At 36.7% G+C, this 15,014-nt stretch overlaps 1 long non-coding RNA gene across 3 annotated transcripts in view; it reads left to right on the top strand.

The window, feature by feature from the left end:
* The window catches only part of LOC124105041 (uncharacterized), a 100,724-nt gene that overhangs the window by 50,275 nt on the left and 35,435 nt on the right, over positions 1 to 15,014 (top strand). Inside the window, exon 3 of one of the 3 annotated variants that reach the window (XR_006855598.2) lies at positions 732 to 2,705. The exons of the other annotated variants lie outside the window; for them this stretch is intronic. This is a non-coding gene — a long non-coding RNA (uncharacterized LOC124105041). Of the gene's footprint in view, positions 1 to 731; positions 2,706 to 15,014 lie in introns of those variants that run through there. 3 annotated transcript variants of the gene reach the window in all.

The following is a 15,014-nucleotide window of genomic DNA, read 5'->3' on the forward strand; positions in this document are numbered from 1 at the left end:
TTGTTTTAGAAACTACTTGCTGTTTTCTTCAGTGACTGTACAAATTTAAATTCAAACCAGTAATATTCAAGGGTTCCAATATATATTGAGCATCATTTCATATGCCTATTGGCCATTTGTGTGTCTTATTTGGAGAAATGTCTATTCAAGTCCTTTACCCATTTTTAAATTGGGTGGTTTGCATTTTTGTTCATTTATAGAAGTTTTTAAATATATTATGGATATTAGTCTCCTTATCATATGCTGTGGTCTGAATGTTTTTGCCCCCTCAAAATCCATATGTTGAAATCTTAACCTACAAAGTGTTGATATGAAGAGATGAGACCTTTGGGAAATGATTAAATTATTCATGTGGCCATTATGCCCACATGAATGGCATCAGTGCCCTTATCAAGAGGCCTGAGAGAGCTTGTTTGCCCTTTCTACATGTGAGAACATAGCACAAAGGTGACATCTATGATGAAGTGAGCTTTCATCAGACATTGAATCTGCTAGAAACTTGATCTCAGACTTTTCAGCCTCCAAAACTATGAGAAATAATTTTCTATTGTTTATAAGCTACCTTGGTTATGGTATTTTTGTTATAGTAGTCCACACAGACTAAGACATCATATAAATGATTTGTAAATATATTCCCTCAGTCTGTGAGATTATTTTACACTATTGATAGTGTCCTTTGATGCACAAAAGTTTTTGTTTTAATAATGTCCAACTCATCTTTTTCTTTTTAGTTGCCCATGCTTTTGGTGTCAAGTCCAAGAAATCATCACCAAATCTAATGTCACAGAATTTCCAGTTTTCTTCTAAGAGCTATGTAACTGTTCATACATTTCTGTCTTTGATCATTTGGACTTCATTTTTATATGTGGAATATGGTAAGGGTCCAATGTCTGTCTTTTGCATGTGGATATCCCAGCCATTTGTTGAGTAATGTCCATTCACTATTGCATAGTCTCGACACCCTTGCTGAAAATCATTTGTCTATATACACAAGAGTTTATTTCTGGGATCTCTACTCTACTCCATTGGTTTATATTAGTCAGATTTCCATCTTTGTAACAAAATACTAATGTAATCCACTTATAAGGAAGAAGACTTATTTTGGCTCAGGATTTCAGAGATTTCAGTCCACGTTCAGCTGGATCCATTGCTTTGGGGCCTGTGTCAAGGCAGAACAATATGGTGGGAGTGCTTGATGGGTCAAAGATGTTCACTTTATGGTGGCCAGGAATCATAAGAAAGACTCAGGAAGGGGCCTGGATATCAATATCCCCTTCAAGGGCACAACCCCAGTGACCAAACTTCTTCCCAGTAGGCTCCATGACTTAAAGTTTCCACAGCTTTTCAATAGCTTCACAGGCTGGCAGCCAAGACTTTGGCATAAAGGCCTTTGGAAGACAGTTAGGATCCAAGCCATAGCAGTGTATATATGGTTATATGGCAGTATCAGACAGTTTTAATTACTGTACTTTGTCATGATAAATTTTAAAACAGGAAGTGTGAGTCTTCCAGCTTTGTTCTTTTTCAATATTGTTTTGACTATCTGGGGTCCCTTGAGAGTCCCTATGAGTTTTTCAAGCTTTGCAAAAAAATCATTTTTGAGATTTTGATAGGGATTTCATTAGATATGTAGGTAGCTTTGGTAGTGACATCTTAACAATATTAAGTCTTCCAATTCATGAACACAGGATGCTTTCCATTTGTCTTCTTTAATTTCTTTCTATAGTGTTATATATTTTTCAGTATATAAAACTTTTATGTTTTTAAAGTTATTCCTAAGTATTTTATAAGTTTTGGTGCTATTATAAATGGAATTTTTTCTTTTTCAGATTGTTCATTGTAAGGACATAGAAATGCAAGTAATTTTGTGTTCATTATATATCCTAGAAATTTTCTGAATTAGTTTTAATAAGTCTTTTGTGTGTGTGGATTCTTTAGGGTTTTCTACAGATAAGGTCATATTATCTGCACAAAGAAACAATTTCACTTCTTCATTTTCAGTTTAGATCCCCTTTAAGTTTTTTCTTGCCTAATGGTTATGGCCTGAACTTCCAATACTATGTTGAGTAGAAACGGTGAAAGTTGGCATCCTTGTCTTGTTCCTGATCTTGTAGGAAACTTTTCGGTCTTCACCATTGAGTATGATGTTAACTGTGGGTTTCCCTATTACTAACATTTCCTACAATTAAATGAACAATATTGATACATTATTATTAACTAAAGTCCATAGTTTACACTAGGTTTCAATCTTTGAATTCTACATCCCATGGGTTTTCACAAATGTATAACATGCATCCAACATTATAATATCATGCAGAATAGGTTCACTTACCTAAAATCCCTAATGTCCCACCCATGCATCCCTCTCTTCTACCTGAAGCCCCTGACAACCACTGATTTTTAAAATGCCTCTATAGTTTTGCCTTTTCCAGAATGTTAAATAGTTGGACTCATACAGTTTTTTCAGATGTATTTCAGTTATCAATGTTCATTTAAGCTTCTTTCATGTCATTTTGTGCTTTTTATGTGTGTGTGGTGCTGGGGATTGAACCCAGGGCTCATTTTGTGCTTAATGTCAAATTTCCATTTATTGCTGTATAATATCCATTATACGGATATACCAGGGTTTCTCCATTCACCTACTGAAAGGACATCTTGGTTGTTTCCACATTGGCAACTATGAATAAAGCTAATTACAAAATTTACGTGCAGGTTTTTGTGGGGACATATATTTTTAACTCAATTGGGTAAATATTAAAGAGTGTGATTACTGGATCATTTTATAAGAATACGTTTAAGCAAATCTTTACCCCTCACACATCAGATAGAGCACTAATCACTAGTGTATATGAAGAATTCAAAAAGCTAAACACCAAAAAACAAATAATCCAATCAGTAAATGGGCCAAGGACCTGAAGGGACACTTCTCAGAAGATGATGTACAATCAAACAACAAATACATGAAAAAATGTTCATCATCACTAGCAATTAGAGAAATGCAAATCAAAACCACTGTAAGATGCCGCAGTCTGGCTGGGCACAATTCAGGAGCCACTTGTCAAAAGAAACGAACTTTATTTTTAGAACACACACACACTGCACCACACAGCTCCTCAGGAAAACCCTCAGAGCCCAACTGCCACCACCGGCTTCCCACAAGCCTCTCAACCTCCCCTACTCCTCCTGCTCTTGAGGCCGATTGGCTGGGTCGCGTGGGTGGAGCCAAAAAAAGATCCCCAATGAGCAGCTCTGTGGTCTGACAGGGCGGAGAAACAACCCAATGAGCATCACCGCAGAGGAGCCAATCATCAGCTGGCAGCTGGAAGTTTGCTGGGGCCCCTTCGGCTGTGGCTCTCAACAGTAAGATTTCATCTCACTCCAGTCAAAATGGCAGCTATTATGAAGACAAACAACAATAAGTGTTGGTGAGGATGTGGGGGAAAAGGTACACTCAGACATTGCTGGTGGGACTGCAAATTGGAGTAGCCAATATGGAAAGCAGTATGGAGATTTCTTGGAAAATTGGGAATGGAACCACCATTTGACCCAGCTATCCCTCTCTTCAGTCTATCCCCAAAGGACTTAAAAACAGCATACTACAGGGGCACAGCCACATCAATGTTATAGCAGCACAATTCATAATAGCTAAACTGTGGAACCAACCTAGATGCCCTTCAGTAGATGAATGGATAAAAAAATGTGGCATATAAACACAATGGAATATTACTCAGAAATAAAAGAGAATAAAATCATGGCATTTGCAGGTAAATGGATGAAGTTAGAGAAGATAATGCTAAGTGAAGTTAACTAATCTCCAAACAACAAATGCCAAAAATTTTCTCTGATATAAGGAGGCTGATTCATAGTGGGGTAGGGAGGGGGAGCATGGGAGGAATAGAGGAACTCTAGATAGGGCAGAGGAATTGGAGGGAAAGGGAGGGGCATGGGGTAATTAATGATGGTGGAATATGATGATCATTATTATCCAAAGTACAGGTATGAAAACACGAATTGGTGTGAATATACTATGTATACAACCAGAGATATGAAAAAATATGCTCTATATATGTAATAAGAATTATAATGCATTCTGCTGTCATATATAAATAAAAAAATTAAAGTAAAGTAAGAATACATTTAGTTTTCTAAGAAACTACCAAAATGTCTGTCAGAGTGGCTGTACAGTTTTGTATTCCCACTAACAATGAATGAGAGTTCCAGAATCTCATATTCTATTGACTATTTGGTATTTCAGTGTTCTGGAATTTAGTTATCTATATAGGTATGTAGTTATATCTCTGTTTCATTCACAATTCCATAATGAAATTATTTTGAGCATCCTTTCATATACTTACTTGCCGTCTGTATATCTTCTTTGGCAAGGTGTATGTTTATGTCTTTATCTCATTTTTAATATTTTTAGCACTCTTGAGATTTAATAATTCTCTGGATATTTTGAATTCCAGTTCTTTACAATATTAGTATTTTGTAAAATTTTTCTCTTAGTATGTGGCTTCTCTTTTCATTCTTTTAGCTCTTTCATAGAGCAGAAATTCAACAAAAGCACAGCATGTCAAAATTTGGTAGATGTAAGAGATCTTCGAAGGAAATTCATAGATTTCTTGCCTATATTAGTAAAGGAGAAATATTTAAAATCAACAAACTAAATTCCAACTTAAGGAATTTGGGAAAAGCAGATTAACTGAAAGTAGTCCAAGGAAAAATTTAACAATTAAGAGTAGAAATCACTTGAATTGAAAAAGAAAGAAAATCAACATGCTCAATATATGAATTTTAAGAAGGTGACTATAAATATTGACAATCACTTAATAAAGCTTTTGAAGAAAAAAGAGAAGAAATGTAATTTATTAATCTCAGCAATAAACACTGGGTCAACTGTGCAGATCCTATAGACATTAAAAATATGGGGATATTATTACTAAATATCATTTTAACTCTAGATTTTTTTGTAGATATTCTTTATGAAGTTGAAGAAGTTTCCCTCTTTTCCTAGTTTTAATAGTTTTTTTTTAATCATGAATGGGTATTGGATTTTGTCAAATGCTGCTTCATCAAATGATGATAATCATATGATTTTATTCTTTAGTCTCTTGATGTGTTTAGATTATATTTATTAATTTTTGAGTGTTGAATTAGTCTTGCATACCTAGAGTAAATTCTATTTGGTCATGACATATAATTCTTTCTATAGATTGTGTTACTTGATTTGTTAATATTTTATTCAGGACATTTGCATTTATATTTATAAGAAAAATTGGTCTATAGTTTGTTGTATATTTCTATCTGGTTTTTGTATTAGGGTAATAATGACTTCATAGAATGAGTTTGGAAGTGCTCCATCTTCTTCCACTTTCTGGAAGTTACTGTAGAGAATTGGTATTATTTCTTCTTTAGATGTTGAGTAGAATTTAGCAAGGAAGCAGTCTGGGTTCAGTGTTTTCATTTTTGGAAGATTATTAATTACTAATAAAATTTCTTTAATAGACAGTCCTATTCAGATCATTTGTTTCTCATTGAGATTTTTGTAGTTCATGTTTTTTCAAGAAATTAGTCCATTTAATTAATTGATGTTATCAAATGTGTAGATATAAAATTGTTCATAATGTTCCTGTATGATCTTCCTAATGTGCATGCGTAGAGTAGTGATCACTACTCTTTCACATCTGATATTGGCAATTTGTGTTTTCTTTTCTTATCCTTATTAATGTGACTAGAGGTATGTATCTTTTCAGAGAACTAGCTTTTGGTTTCATTGATTTTTTTCTCTATCCTTTTCTGTTTATTGATTCCTGTTCTCATTTTTATAATTTCTTCTACATGCTTTAGGCTTACTATGCTCTTTTTCCTCGTTTTATAAGTGGAGAACTTAGACTATTGATTTTAAATCTTTCTCCTTTTCTAATATATGCATTTAATGCTGTAAATTTCCCTTTAATCACTGATATCCCATGTGTTTTAATAAGTTGTGTTTTTATTCTGTTCAAAATATTTATAATTTCTCTTGAGATTTCTTTATTGAACCATGTGCTATTTAAATGTGTGGTGTTTAATTTCTAAATACCGAAAAGGATTTCCCATCTATCTTCCTGTTACCAATTTCTAACTTAATTACATTGGAGTCTCAGAATGTACTTTACATAGTTTCTACTCTTTTGTATGTGTTCCAATGTGGTCTCTGTTGGTGAATATTCCATGTGAGCTTGAGAAGAATGTGTATTCATTCAGTTATTTTAGATAAAGCATTCTTCAATGTCAATTAGACCAAGATGCTTTATCAAGCTGTTTAGGTGAACTGATTGAAGTTTATGGTTTTCTATTTACTTGATCTATTACTGACAAAGGGGTGTTAAAATCTTCATCAGTAACAAAATTTTGCCATAATAACAATTTTAACTCAGGTAATTTAACACTCTATTATTACATGCATATACAATAAGAAGTGTTTTGTATTTTTGGAGAACTGATCCTTTATCATCTTTTGCTATTCTTTGTTCTTGATAACTTTCCTTTTCCAAAATTTGCTTTGTCTATAATTAATATAGCTGTGCCATCTTTATTTTGATTAGTATTAGTATGATATATCGTCTCCATTCCTTTACTTCTAAGTTGTCAATCTTTATAATTAAATTGAATTTCTAGTAGACTACTTATAGTTTGGTCATTTTGGGGGGGTACTTTGATAGTCCCTCTTTGTGTGTGTATGTGTGTGTGTGTGTGTGTGTGGAGAGAGAGAGAGAGAGAGAGAGAGAGAGAGAGAGAGAGAGAGAGTGTGTGTGTTGTAGGAAGACAAGTCAATTTATTTATTTATTTATTTATTTATATTTATGTAGTGCTGAGGATCGAACACAGTGCTTCACACCTGCTAGGCAAGTGTGCTACCACTGAACTAAACTCCAACCCCTGAAAGTCTTTTTTTAAACACTTTTTAAAATTTGTCCTAGTTAGATATACATGACAGTAGAATGCATTTTGACACATTATAAACAAATGGAGCACAACTTCTCCTTCCTCTGGCTGTACACGATTCAGAATACTGTAATCATATAAGTATATAGGGTAATAATGTCTGTCTCATTCCACCATCCTTCCTATCCCACATCCTCTCCCAAGCCCTCACTCACTTCTGCACAATCCAAAGTTCTTTCACACTTCCCCAACCCCCCATTATGGATCAGCATCCACTTATCAGAGAAAACATTCCCTGAGTCTTTTAATCAATGTTTTTACATCATTCACATTTAAAATTTTATTGACATATTTGGATTAATATCAACCATATTTTTAACCCTTCTGTATTCTTTTCTGTCTTTTCTAATTTTAATTGAACAGTTTGTTTTTACTCTATCTTCTCTCATGGCATATCCCTAAGACATTTTAACAAACAGTTTAGTGTTTGTCTCTATAGAGTTTATTGTATACATCTTAAAATAATGCAAGTTGATCATCAAATAATAATGTTCTACTTAATGAATGGTACAGGAATATGATAATAGCATTCCCCCTGCCATTGATATAACATTGCTGCCATTAGTTTCACTTATTCCTGTGTTATATTCACAAATACGTTGTTGTTATTATTATTACTTTGAACAATGTTAACTTTTAGATCAAGTATGAATAAGAAAATTAAATTACATTTGTACTTGTTTTATTCCTTTCAAAACCCTTCCTTTCTTCATATAGATTCAAGATTCTGACCTATATCATTTTTCTTTTGAAGAACTGTGGACATTTTCTGAAAGATATGTCTATTGGCAATGAATTCTGAAATTTTCGTTTGTCTGAGAAAGCTTCTATTTTCTTTCACATTTTTAAATTTAGTTGTAGATTGACATCATAGTTTTGTTTTATTTTGTTCATTTATTTTATGTGGTGCTGATGTTTGAACCCGGGGCCTCACACGAACTAGACAAGCACTCTACAACTGAGCCACAACCCAGCCCCATATTTTCTTTCACTTTTGAAGTTAATTTTGCTGGATATAGAACTCTAGGTTGGTATGCTTTTTCTTTTAGCAGTTTAATTATTTTATTCCATTCTCTTCTTGTTTACATGATTGTTGATACATTTTCCACTATAATTCTCATCCTTTTCATTCATATAGAATGTGTTTTTTAACTTTGTAAATTGTTCTAAAATTTTCTTTTTGTTTGGTTTTCTGCAATATGAATATTGTACAACTATTCAATGTATTTTATTTTTTCAAATCCTACTTGATGTTCCCTGAGCTTCTAGTAGCTTTGGTTTAGTTTCATTAATTTTAGAGCATTCTCTGATTTTATTCAAATGTTTCTTCGCTGTTATCACTATCTTCTTCTGGTATTCAAATTATGGATATATTATTGTGGTTTGGGTATTATTCCATAGTATTCAAATGTTTTCTTTTGTTGTTTTCTTTCTTTTTTGTCTTTGCTTTTAAATTTGGGAAGTTTTTATTGCTTTATCTTTAAGTTCACTGATTCTTTTCTTGGCTTTGTCATGAGCCCATGAGCCCATCAAATGCGTTCTTCATTTCTTTTAAAGCATTTAAACATTTTTTTAGTATTCCTTTTGATTCTTTCTTGGAATTTTTACCTCTCTGCTTATATAATTCATCCATTATTGCATGTTTTATGTTTTCCCACTAGAGCCCTCAACCTATTCTTCATGATTATTTAAAATTCCTTGTCTGATAATTCAAAAATATGTGACATATCAGAATTGATTGTAAAGTTTGCTTCGTCGCTTCAGACTGTTTTTGCATGCTTCTTAATGTGCTTATAGTTTTTTTTCTTGAAATCCAGACATGATATATTGGGCAATTAGACCTTAGGTAAAGAGGCTATTAGTATAAGATTTTATATCTATCCAGTCCTGGGATGTTATTTATTGGGAGACTTTTTATTACTGCTTCAATATCATTATTTGTTATTGATCCCTTTAGGTTTATTATATCCTTTTGGTTCAATTTTGGTTGTCTGTGTCTAGAAATCTGTCCATTTCTTCTAGATTTTCCAGTATATTGGCATATGGTTTTTCAAACTGATGCCTAATTATCCTAGGAATTTTAGTGGTATCTGATATCTGTTTTATATCCCCTTTTCCATCTCTAATTTTATTTATTTGGGTTTTTTGTCTCTTTTCTAGTTTTGCTAAAATTTTTCAACTCAATCTTTTTAAAGAACCAACTCTTGGTTTCACTGAACCTTTATACTGTTCTTTTAGTCTCTATTTCCTTTATTTCTGCCCTGATATTTACTGTTGATTTCCTTCTGCTGATTTGATGTTTGGTTTATTCTTTTTATAATTCCTTGAGAAGCATCATTAGCCTATTTATTTAAGATCTCTCTTTTTAAAATGTAGATATTCATGCCTATAACTTCCCTCTTAGTATGTTTTTTGCTGCATCTCATAGATTCTTCTGATATGTTGTATTTCCATTTTCATTTGATTGTATGAATTTTAAAATGTATCCCCCAATTTCTTTGATGACTCATTTTACATTCAAAAGTCCACTGTTCTATCTCCATGTGCATACATAATTTCTGAAGTGTCTCCTGCTGTTAATTTCTAGTTTCATTCCATTATGATCTGATAAGATTCAAGAAATTATTTCAGTTTTTTAATTTCTTAATAGTTGTTTTTTTAAAATCTTTTGTATATCTTTATTCTATTTATTTTTATGTGGTGCTGAGGGTCAAACCCAGGGCTTCACATGTGGTAAGCAAGTGCTCTACCACTGAGCTGCAACCCCAGCCCATAGTTTTGAGTTTTATTAAGACTTGATTTATGGCCTAGTATAGGATCTCTTTTGGAAAAAAAAATCCATGTGTTGATGAAAGGAATATATATTCTGCAGCTGTTGGATAGAATATTCTTCAGATATCTGTTAAAGTTCATTTGATCTGTAGTATAATTCAACTCTAATGTTTCTTTGTTGACATTTTGTCTACTGATCTCTCTATTGATGGAATGAGATGTTGATGTTACCCATTCTAATTGTGTTGGGACCTATCACTCCCTTAAGGTCCAGTCATGTTCACTTTGTAAGATTGAGTGCTTCGACATTTGGTGCACATATCTTACACTTATTATATATTTTGGTGAATTATTCCATTTATCTGTATGTAATAAGCTCTGTCTCCTCTAACTTGAAGTCTGTTTTGTCAGATATGAATATAGAAATTCCTTCTTGTTTTAGGATTCCCTTTGCTTTGAATATCATTTTCATCTTTCACTTTCAATTTGTGTATGTTCTTGCAGATGAGTAATTTTCTTGCAGGAAGTATATTGTTGAGTCTTGTTTTTTAATCCAACCAGCAATTTGGGGTCTATTAGTTGGAGAATTAAGATGATTTACACTCAGTGTTATTATTGTAAGTTATGTAGTTGTTCCTGTCATTTTCTTATTGTTCTTTAGCTTGTTTTGAATATTCTATGTTCATTTCTTTTTCTCTTATTCATATTAGAGGTTTGGTGGTTTTCTGTATCAATAACATTTGATTCTTTCCTAATTTTCATCAGCTTAACTACTCTTCTATTGGAATGTATTTGCTCACATACACTCATGATTGTGTTTATCTTTCTTCGATTTCTGGGTCTAGGATTTCCTTAAGAATCTTCTGTAATGCTGGTTTAGTGATCATGAATTCTATTACTTATTATGGAAGCTCTTTATTTCTTCTATGATTCAAAGGTTAACTCTGCTGGGTATGATCATCTTGGATATGTGCACTAATTAAATGAAGTTGGGGTTGTAGCTCAGTGTTAGAGCACTTGCCTAGCACGTATGAGACACCAGGTTTAGTCCTCAGCACCACATAAAAATAAATAAATAAAGGTATTGTATCCATCTACAACTAAAAATATTTTTTAAAAAGAAGTTTAATTTAAAAAGAATAATAGAAGGGAGATCAATAGAGTAAAGCAAGTGCATCAGAGGAAAGGAAGAATGGAGGGAAAGGAAAGATCTTGGGGAATAAGATTGATAAAATTATGTTATATACATGTTCAAATATAGCACATGTGATGCCCCAATAAAAATAAATAAATAAATTTTAAAAAGAAAATCAATTGATGTAATTTACCTCAGTGTTGGATTAAAAAAATATAATAGATAAAGGAAATGAATTCAACAACTGTTCATTTAAATATCTCAGCAAACTAGGAATAGAAGAAAATGTCTTCAATCTGTTAACAGGTATGTATGAAAACACTACAATGAATATCTTGCTTAATGGTGAAATGCTGAATATTCTTTGCTTATGATTGACAGCATGGACAGGATGTCCACTAGCATCACTTCTGTTTCCTAATAGTACTGGAAATCCTAGCAATTGCAGTAAGAGCTAAAATGCATAAATATTGGGAAAGACTAAGCAACACTGTCATTTTTATTTTTTTCTCTTTTTTATTGATTTTAAAAAAATAAATGATAGTGGAATGCATTACAATTCTTATTATACAAATACAGCACAATTTTTCATATCTCTGGTTTTATATAAAGTATGTTCATACCAATTCATGTCTTCATACATGTACTTTAAATAATGATGTCCATCACATTCCACCATCCTTGCTAACCCCCTGCCCCCTCCCTTTCCCTCCCACCCCTTTGCCTTATCTAGAGTTTGTCTATTCCTCCCATGCTCCCCCTCCCTATCCCACTATGAGTCAGCCTCCTTATATCAGAGAAAACATTCGGCATTTGTTTTGGGGGATTGGCTAACTTCACTTAGCATTGTCTTCTGCAACACCATCCATTTACCTGCAAATGCCATAATTTTATTCTCTTTTATTGCTGAGTAAAATTCCATTGTGTATATATGCCACATTTTTTTATCCATTCATCCACTGAAGGGCATCTAGGTTGGCTCCACAGTTTAGCTATTGTGAATTGTGCTGATATAAACATTGATGTGGCTGTGTCCCTGTAGTATGCTGATTTTAAGTCCTTTGGGTATAGACCGAAGAGAGGGACAGCTGGGTCAAATGGTGGTTCCATCCCCAGCTTTCCAAGGAATCTACATACTGCTTTCCATTATTAGCTATCTCTCAGCATGCACAAAACTCAACTTAAAGTGGATCAAGGACCTAGGAATTAAACCAGGGACCTTGTGCCTAATAGAAGAAAAAGTACGCCCTAATCTTCATCATGTGGGATTAGGCCCCAACTTCCTTAATAAGACTTCTATAGTACAAGAATTAATATCAAGAATCAATAAATGGGATGGATTCAAACTAAAAAGTTTCTTCTCAGCAAAAGAAACAATCTGTGAGGTGAACAGAGAGCCTACATCCTGGGAGCAGATTTTTACCCCTCACACATCAGATAGAGCACTAATCTCTAGTAAAAAGAACTCAATCTCTAGTATAAAGAACTCAAAAAGCTAAGCACCAAAAAACCCCAAATAACCTAATCAATAAATGGGCCAGGGACCTGAACAGACACTTCTCAGAAGAGGATATATAATCAATCAAAAAATATATGAAAAATGCTCATCATCTCTAGCAATTAGAGAAATGCAAATCAAAACTACTCTAAGAGTGCCGGAGCGGAGCGTTATGTGTGTGTGCAGGGTAGGGCTGCCGGCGGGCATGAGGAGGCAGATTCCAAGACAGTGAAAAGAAGAACTTCCACACCCTGCACACTGCCTGCGTCTCCAAGATGGAGTCAACTTCAGCTCTAGGCCTGGTCAAGCAGGGACGAGTGGCCTCTCAGATCTGCCTCTCTTCTTAAACGAAGTGAAGGAAAATACAGACAGAAGCCAAAGCCATACACCCCTTCCTCCACCCACCAAGAGCAGCTGGGGTGGCCGGAGGGAGTGAACACAGGGGCGCTTAACCACTGATCCACGTTCCCAGCCCTGTTTTTTTTTTTTTTTTAATTTGGAGACAGGGTCTCACTGAGTTGCTTAGTGCCTCACTAAATTGCTGAGGCTGGCTTTGAGTTTGTGATCCTCCTGCCTCAGCCTCCTGAGCTCTGTGATCGTTCTTTTTTTTAAGGTAGTGTGTTGATGTGAAGATTATTTAGACAGAATACAAAGATGTTAGAGGAAGCCAGACTTTGACTCACAAAGAGAAAGCCAAGATTCCAAGATGGCTGCAAATAGAGTGCATCACACCCCATGTACCGCGTCACTGCGCAGGTGAATAACGAGTTAGAACGACAAAAAGCTATCTTGTTAGGAATTTACAGCAAAATTGGGGTGCACCGAAACCTAGAGGAAGGATCTCCATCACCAAGGACTGGTTATTGAGTCTCAAACGCAAGCCAACTGTGCGACTGGAGATCCAGGCTGACTGATCCGCCGCCCGTCGTGCGGCCCAACCCGCGGCTTCAGATGGCGGGGCGCCGCCGAGAAGCGACCAGCAAGCAGAGAGAAACGGTGCTACAGATTCTGTGGAGTCCTGCCGGCTGTGCCCTCACTGAGCTCCGGGCCGAGTTCGGGGATTGAGATGGGGAAGGAAGCGGTCCAGTTCTATACCCCACAATGGAAAGTCCACCAAGGAAGCCAGCGGCCACCATCTTGGAGAGCTGACGTCACCACCGCCACTTTCCGACAGATTACAACAATAAAACAGGTGTGTGTTACTCAGCCCATCTCCCATACAGCGGGGAATTCGCATAAAATCTCTCCCAGGCTTTCCGGGGGAGGGATTATCAGAACGAGCCTGCATAGAGATGCAGGGAAAGGTAGAGACACCTGACCTCCAACTCCCCCTCCCATCAGCGGCGAAAACAAAACCTGTCTTGCCAGCTCTGGGGGAGGGGCAAGCGGAAAAAATCAAAACAATAGGGTGCCGGTTTCCAATAGCCACCCAACACACCCAGCAAACTGCAGGCCCAGAGTACAGTTTGAACTGCCGAGAGGCATCACACAGGGGAAGGCCAGGCTAGCAGGAGAAGCCAGGGCTAGGAGGAGAAGCCAGAGGACGAGAGGCCAGGCTCTCGCGACTGGGCAGCTAGAGACCGCACACCCGCCGGCGACCGACCACCCGCCCGCTGCCCGCGCGACTGGAGTCCTACCACCCGACCGCTGCCCGCGCGACTGGGCGGCTAGAGACCGCCCGCCCTCCGGCAACCGCACGCCCGCTGCCCACGTGACTGGGCGGCTAGAGACCGCCCACCAACCGGCGCCCGCCCGCCCGCTGCCCGCACGACTGGGCGGATAGAGAACACCCGCCCACCGGCGACTGACCGCCTGCCCGCTGCCTGCGCAACTGGGCCGCTGGAGACCGCCCGCCTGCCGGCGACCGCCCACCCGCTGCCAGCGTGACTGGGCAGCTAGAGACTGCCTGCCCGCTGGCGACCGCCCGCGGCCCCCGTGACTGGGCGGCTGGAGACCGCCCGCCCGCCGGCGACCGCGCGGCTAGACCTGGAGGTGCGGCCCAGCAGGTATGGTGCAGAGACTCTAGGAAGAGGTCTATAGCCAGGCCTTCATGAAGTAGCCAACCGGGACCTGAAACCAACCAGAGACAGACCAGTCCCACCCCTCCCTTTGGACACCCCTGCAAGGAGCCTGGGGCCCGCCATAGCAGAGAGGTGACGTCACCAGAGTTCGGCTGACGGAATTCCTTCCCAGCTGAATCCACTTTAGCAGGAATAGTCTACCACCACAAAAAAGAGACAATAGAGATATACAAAACCAAAACAAATTTATAGGAGAGAGCAGAAACACAGCAATCAAACAGAGCTGGAAAGTAACGTGAACAACATGAAAAAACAAGGGAAAAAAGGATTACAAACAATGCAGGACAACTTAAATCTACATGAGGACCTACAAGCATCAGAAACATGGATAGGGAAAGAACTCAAGGCATACCTAACTCAGATGGAATGGAATATTAGAGAAGACATGAGACAGCAAGTCCAAGCAATGAAAGTATATTTTGAAAACGAATTAAACAAACAAATTCAAATGGCAAAGAACGAGCTTTACCAGGAGATAGAGATCTTAAAAAATATCAAACAGTAATCCTAGAAATGCAGGAAACTATAAACCAAATTAAAA

The sequence above is a fragment of the Marmota monax genome, unplaced genomic scaffold, assembly GCF_021218885.2.
Source record: "Marmota monax isolate L192 unplaced genomic scaffold, Marmota_monax_Labrador192_F-V1.1 WCK01_AAM20220418_F8-fsc00192, whole genome shotgun sequence".
Taxonomy (NCBI): Eukaryota; Metazoa; Chordata; class Mammalia; order Rodentia; family Sciuridae; genus Marmota; species Marmota monax.